This window comes from Mauremys reevesii, linkage group 3, assembly GCF_016161935.1.
Source record: "Mauremys reevesii isolate NIE-2019 linkage group 3, ASM1616193v1, whole genome shotgun sequence".
Taxonomy (NCBI): Eukaryota; Metazoa; Chordata; order Testudines; family Geoemydidae; genus Mauremys; species Mauremys reevesii.
In genome coordinates this window covers 109,691,732-109,698,218 of record NC_052625.1, presented here as the reverse complement: position 1 = coordinate 109,698,218, position 6,487 = coordinate 109,691,732, and the positions used below count along the sequence as shown (strand labels likewise).

The 6,487-nt window shown below is 41.4% G+C and overlaps 1 long non-coding RNA gene across 4 annotated transcripts in view; it reads right to left on the bottom strand.

The window, feature by feature from the left end:
* Nucleotides 1-450: 450 nt before the first annotated feature.
* The window catches only part of LOC120401738, an 8,645-nt gene continuing 2,608 nt past the window's right edge, over nucleotides 451-6,487 (bottom strand). The window contains exons 3-4 of one of the 4 annotated variants that reach the window (XR_005596690.1): nucleotides 5,070-5,621; nucleotides 451-780 (exon numbers count right to left, since the gene is read on the bottom strand). This is a non-coding gene — a long non-coding RNA (uncharacterized LOC120401738). Of the gene's footprint in view, nucleotides 781-3,518; nucleotides 3,534-5,069; nucleotides 5,622-6,487 lie in introns of those variants that run through there. The other 3 variants (XR_005596688.1, XR_005596691.1, XR_005596689.1) reach the window with 3 other exon arrangements.

Here is a 6,487-nt window from a genome sequence, read left to right as displayed (position 1 = left end):
GATTAGACCAAGGTGCATTGCTCCATGGTAGACCTCTTACCTGATTTTTCCTCAGATCTTGGAGGAAGGCACCGCAAAGCAATGTTAATTAAGTTTGCAAACTATAGAAGTCAAGGGTAAGACTGAGAAAGCTTATCTTTTGAGTCACCAAGACACCTAAGGAAAGACTGACTTTCCAGAATCTCCAAGACTTGGCCACTTTGAGGAGAGGAAGTCAAGATATTAAACACACTGTGCCAGGCTCCCTGCACTTGAAGAAGGCTAGCAACAAGCGCTGTGCCAGAAGAACATCACTGCCTGAATCCTTGACTGCAGTTCTAGCTTTTACTCCATGCTTTCTTAATTTAATATTAGTAATAGCTAAGTTTTGACAACATTTTTTTATTTTAGTTTAATAAGTTTCAATAAAATGTATAAGACTGATAGTGAGTCCCATTTCTTTCAATAAGCAACATGGGTCAAGAACCTTTGAGTAGATGGGTGGTTACCAAGAAGTCAGCCTAAAACCATGAGCAGTTTTCTCTAATTAGTCTTTGGGTCTCACTTACTGGATAGGGAAACTGGGAGAATTTAAATCATGGAGCTCTTCCCATCTGCTTGGAAGTTGTTTCCATAGGCATTCTCTACTTCCATTCAAGGCAATATGATATGATAAAGTTTTTTATTCTGTTTGTCAGTTTTATATTTCTGAATTTCTTCATCAAATCTGTTATCTTTCCTTAGATAATGAAGCCTTGCCCAAGTTATGTGCAGATGTTCTGGGGTGGCTTCACTGTTGTACTAAAAGGAGTGCAAAGAAAAAGGCTAATATTAGATTTTGAAAATAAAGGTCTCAGACATAACAGAAGTAGGTTGTCCATCACTAACCATCATCTACTTTGATCCACTCCAATAGTGGATCAATGTATCTCTGAAATTGTTCAACTATATGTCCTGTCTTTTTTTAATAGAGAGGGTCCTCCAAAATGAGTTGGAAGACAAGCACTGTCGCTGCTATTAAAAGCAGGATTTCAGCAACCAACATCAGTTATTTATGGTAACTACAGATTGTTTTCCATGCAAAATGTACATACAGACAGATACATTTAAGTATTTGGGAAATATTCAAAACAAGAGTTATTTTGAGGGTTAGGAAATAGCTTGTCTTACTGCTGCCAAGTGCTTTTGGAATAACTCTTCTGTGTGATGAAGTGGAATTAAAATGGAGACAAAAACATCCCCCCTCTCCACCCCCTGTTCAAGGCTATAAGGAGATATGAATTTAAAATGTTCTTCACCTTGTTACACTTGCACATCCAGACACCCTCTCCCTTCATTTTCTGCTCTGACATAGGGCCAAAGAGCTTCAGCCCTCTTTTTTGTCTCTCTCTCTCAGTACACTGGACAAGAATGCTTACATACTTCCTCACTTCTCTCCCCCTGACTCCTTTAGAGTTACCTGTGCTTTCCTCGAGACATAAATTATGTGAATTTGAAACTGGGTGTAGGAGAGAAAGAACATGGCCACTGGTGGACATATGGTGGACGTGCTTGTAGACGAACCACTATTGAGATATGCATATAAAATGAGCAAGTAACTGCTTAGGTCCCAATCTATAAAAATACATAAGCACATTCTGAATTTTAAGCATGAAAGTTAAATGGGATTGAGTCAATTGGATTACTCATGCACGTGGTTAAATGCTTTGCTGGATTGGGACCTAAGCAATTACTGTCACCCTTTTCCTTCCTCACACCATTTCCCTGACTGTTTATTACCCTCCTATCAAATCACATCTAAAATTATATTGTGTGTCCTTTGGGATGGGGACTAGGGGCGAGGTCCTCAGCTGGGGTAAACTGCCATAGCCCCATTGACTTCAGTGGGCATATGCGGATTTCGCCAGCTGAGGGGGAAAAAAAAGAGATGGGGCCAAATCCAATGTTCTTTAAAGTGCCTGGCACATTTTCAGGAACTACAAAAATGATCCTAAATAATAACCATAGCATCTGACCAGTCAATGGCAACCACAGCACATTCTTTTTTCCCTTCTGAATTTGAAATACAGCAATGGGACATACACAGAGCAAACGTTAAAGGTGACCTTGTGCACAATTATTCCCTAGATTTTTTTACAAGATGTAGGGCAGGATTCTCAGCTTCACCAGCAGCTACTTTGTGCTTCCTCTGCAGCACTAAGTGGCAGTCAAACTGCCCGACAGGGTAGCTGAGGATCCCCCTCAGCGAGGATTCCTCAGAAGGTGTAGAACCAGTTACACTAGCTCAGGGGTTTTCAAATTTCATTTGAAATTGCACCAAAACCCCCTTCTACAAAAAAAAATTACTACATGACCCCAGGAAGGGGACCAAAGCCTGCCCCACCCGAGCACTGCTGCCCTTGGCGGGGGGGTGGAGGGTGGGGATCCAAAGCCCAAAGGCTTCAGCCCTGCGTCAGGGGCCTAGCCCAAGCCCCACCGTCCCAGGCTGAAGCCAAAGCCTGAATCCTGCCACCCCAGACTGAAGCTCTTGAGCTTCAGCTTTGGTCCCGGTCAGTGGGGCTTGGGCTTCGGCCCTGGGTCCCAGCAACTCTAACGCCAGCCCTATTGACCCCATTAAAATGGGGTCGCAATCCACTTTGGGGTTCCAACCATGGTTGCCAGGTTTGTATAATTTTTGGTGGTGCCCAGAACGGGTCCAAGCAGAGCCATCCCGTCCATAGGACAGACCGGGGCAAGCACCGCAGGCCCCGCACTTTGTGGGGCTCCACACTTCAGGGGGATGCAGGTCCAGGGCAGCCTGATGGGTTAGCAGGGGGCCTGGCACCAGCAAGCAACCTGGCCACAGCCTGACCCTGCTCCGCCCTCTCTCTGCCCCATTCCATCCCTTCCCCCAAAGCCTCTGCCCCCACCTCTTTCCAGCTTCCATCCCCTCCCCCAAACGACACCGGGAGCAGTCGCTCACTGTTGCTGGCACCAGACCCCCCCGTTAACCCTCCAAGCTGCCCTGGAACCCGCATCCCCCTGAAGCACAGGGCCCCCAAAGTGCAGTAAACCCAAACACTGGTGGAGCTGGCCCCCATTCCTAAATATTGGTGGAGCATGGGCACCACGGGTCAATATAACTCACCGCCTATGGTTATGACCCACAGTTTGAGAACTGCTGCACTAGCTCAACAGCACCCTGCATAAGAGCCATGTCAGGAGCAGGGAGGTGAGGTTTTAGAAGTTCTCCACAGAACCATTGCAGCCAGCATCTTTTAGAGTAGCCCTTCAATCTTCTGTGAAATTAGTATTGGCATCAAAAGCAAGGCCAAGTCTCAACTCTGATTAACATCTTTGCTTATCTTGTTTAACGTAGTAAACAAAAAACTATGATAGAAAAGTGCAAGGTGAGAGTGTATTTCAGTGGTGTTTACCCTGAAAGTGAGTTAGAATTTCTAATAGAATAAAATTTCTACCTTTAAACAACTCAAAAATAAGAAAGTCTGGAAATGAGGATATACCCACTTGACTCATGCCAACTATTCCCTCTTCTTTTACTTTCACCCTGCAGTCTAAACAGAAACAAATCTTGATAATTTTTAACCCTGCCTTGACTAAACTTCTCAAAAATACTAAAAATATACTTCAGAGGCAAACAAAATAAAATAAATGTGGAGTTTCTAAGTCAAGCAAGTTTGGAGACAAGCTAAACCAATAAAGCGTTAGAGTCATTTTTAAAAAGTAAATTAGAGCTACATTTTAAGAGAACCTTATTTTTAAAACTCATATGCTGGTTTTTACCAAATCTACCAGGAAAATTTCACCCTGGGATGAGAGGTAGTATGCAAAATTTCAGGAAGACTGTTTTTTGCAGGGGAGATTAGAAGAAGACTGAAAACCAGGCATGTAATGCAGCACTATCTTTAGCCTTAACAATAGCCTTACCACTACTGTGTAACTTAAAAAAAAACACCTATATCTGGTACTGATGTTAATAGCATACATTAAAGTTAGCTCTTTGACATTAATGAGCATCAACTTCTACTTGGTGGCTGTCTCTGAGCCAAAGGTCAGACATAAAATATAGATTCTAATTCTGCAATCATTTATTCCTGGGTCTGGTTATCATGAGTAGTCCCATTGAATCCCCAAAGCTGACACTGTTTGACTTCACCATAGAAAGCACTATGCCTGCCCTTAAGTGTTTTCAGAATCAGGCCCCGTGTGTGTAACCTGACCTGTGGCTGATGGATTCCTGTCAGAGAGTTACCAAAGCAGTAAATGGAGGCTCTCACTCAGGCCTGATACAGTGCTTATAAAGTGAAGTACTCCTGTCCTTAGCAGCTGCAGCCTGTTTTCACAAATATCTGACATGTTTCTTTGGCCAACAGCCAGTTTGAGCTGTACCCAACACTTCTCCCAGCCTTCCTGTGGCTCCAGAATCCTTTGTAACTGCTACTTAAGACCCATGCCAAATCAAGCCTGTTGCTCTTTTCCTCCCCTTTATGTGCAGACATCCCACCCTAATTAATTAACCCACCAGTGACTTCATCTTTATGTTACTGTGGCTTCCCACACTTTGCCCCCTCATTCAGCTTGAGGACATCAGCACATTCCTGACTTCATCACTTGTCAACTCCCTTCTGCTAAAGGCCAGTGTCCCCTTTCACTGCCCTGCTCTGATTAGATCTGAATCAAAACTAGCCTATTATAGAAAGTCCTGAAGGCTTTATGCACACTATGGTTAAAACTGTGCACAGTTGTTACTTGCGGTGTTCTAACCAATTTCTCTAACCAAAACTGAAGAGAACATTTTTATAACCATGTTACAATACTGTCTATTTAGAAGGTACCTAGTGAGAAGGAGCTATGCATAAGCTACAGCAACAATGTGGCCTTTTTAGGGTTTTATTTTATTTCAGACCCTATGGAATAGTCCAATAGAACTGAGTAAAAATGAAACTAATAGGATTATATCTAAATTTAATAAGTTTTTTAAGCAAAACTTACTCTAAAACCTATGGAATTTAATAAGGTGATCCTCCAAAAGATTAAGTTTTCTATAGAAATCTATAACAGTGATAAAATTCTCTATCATAATAACCAACCATAAAATCTGTAGAAAGGTGTTTATTAAATAGCCTGGCACAATTCCATAGTGGTTATGAAGCCAATTCAAATCAATTCTGCAGAACTGGAAAGACAAAACTAAAACAAATTGAATATAGTATTCTCCTAAGATATTGCATAGTATTCAGAAGTTGTCTAGTTTTGCATTCAGCAGAGCTTTCACACTCTAATGTAGATGTCACCTTGGCTCATTGTATATTTGATGTGTGGTACACAGAGCTGTATAGCAAGTAGTGATAGCTGCCCCTGCTAAAGGTTTGGAGTAGAACAAGATGAAACAATGTCATAGTATTTCACAAAAAAGTTTTCCACTGAAGTTTTGAAAGTTTCAGATGGCTCCAGTTTGGTGGGTTAGATAAACTTCCAGGTATTTTGGATGCTTGTCTGAGTCTGGGTCTTTTTTATTAGAAAGAAGTCTGGATGTCACACAAGAATGGACATTTTTATATTATTTCCAGTAACTACTAGTTCAAGCAGTCGGTAAAAGCTTGAAAATTTGGTATGTCCACTTTCAGCTGTAATCTGCAAGTCTAGAAGAATGTTAATAAGTGAAAAATTGACAAAACAAACTGAACTTTTTCAAAACTAAAATATAGTTTAGGTTCAGGTATTGACCGAGTTCTAGTTGACAGTTTGAGTCAGTTCTAGCTACCTAGATACTTATCTGGTCACTGTTTTTGTAGTGTCTCATTAATAGATTTTAAGATCAGAAGGGATCTTTAGATCAGCTAATCTGACTTCCTATTTAACACCGGCCAACATCCCATTACCCCCACATTGAGCCCAACAATTTATGTATGGCTAAAGCATATCTTCCAGAAAGGCATCCAGTTTTGATGTGAAGACATGAAGAGATGGAAAAGGCACCACTTCCCTCAGTAGTTTGTTCTAATGCTTAATCACCCTCAATGTTAAGTTTGTCTTATATCTAATGTGAATGTGTCTGGCTTCACCTGGTTTTTGCCATGCCTTTCTCTGAGCCCTTTAGTATCTGGTGATCTGATTTTACCCAATAGTATTCTCGTCCATATTTCTAGAGACATCTTCATAAAAATGATGTCACATAAATAGATATCCAGGCAGAAATTAATGGCAGATCCTTGAGCAAACTGCTATAGATATAGTCCCTTCACTATATCTAATACTTCAAAATAGCCAGGCCAGATCATCAGCTGGCATTGCTCTGCTGACTTCAATGGAACTTTGCCAATTCACAACAGCTGAAGATTTTACCGGTTCCAATGCAAATCTAAAGAAAACAATATATGTAGACAAGTCTTTTCACTAAATGCTAAAGAATAGATATCACCTTGGAGCCTCTGGAAATCACTGACAATGGCATGCTCAAAATGGGTCTCATTTGCCAGGGTCCAAATTATACCTCAATATCAAGCAG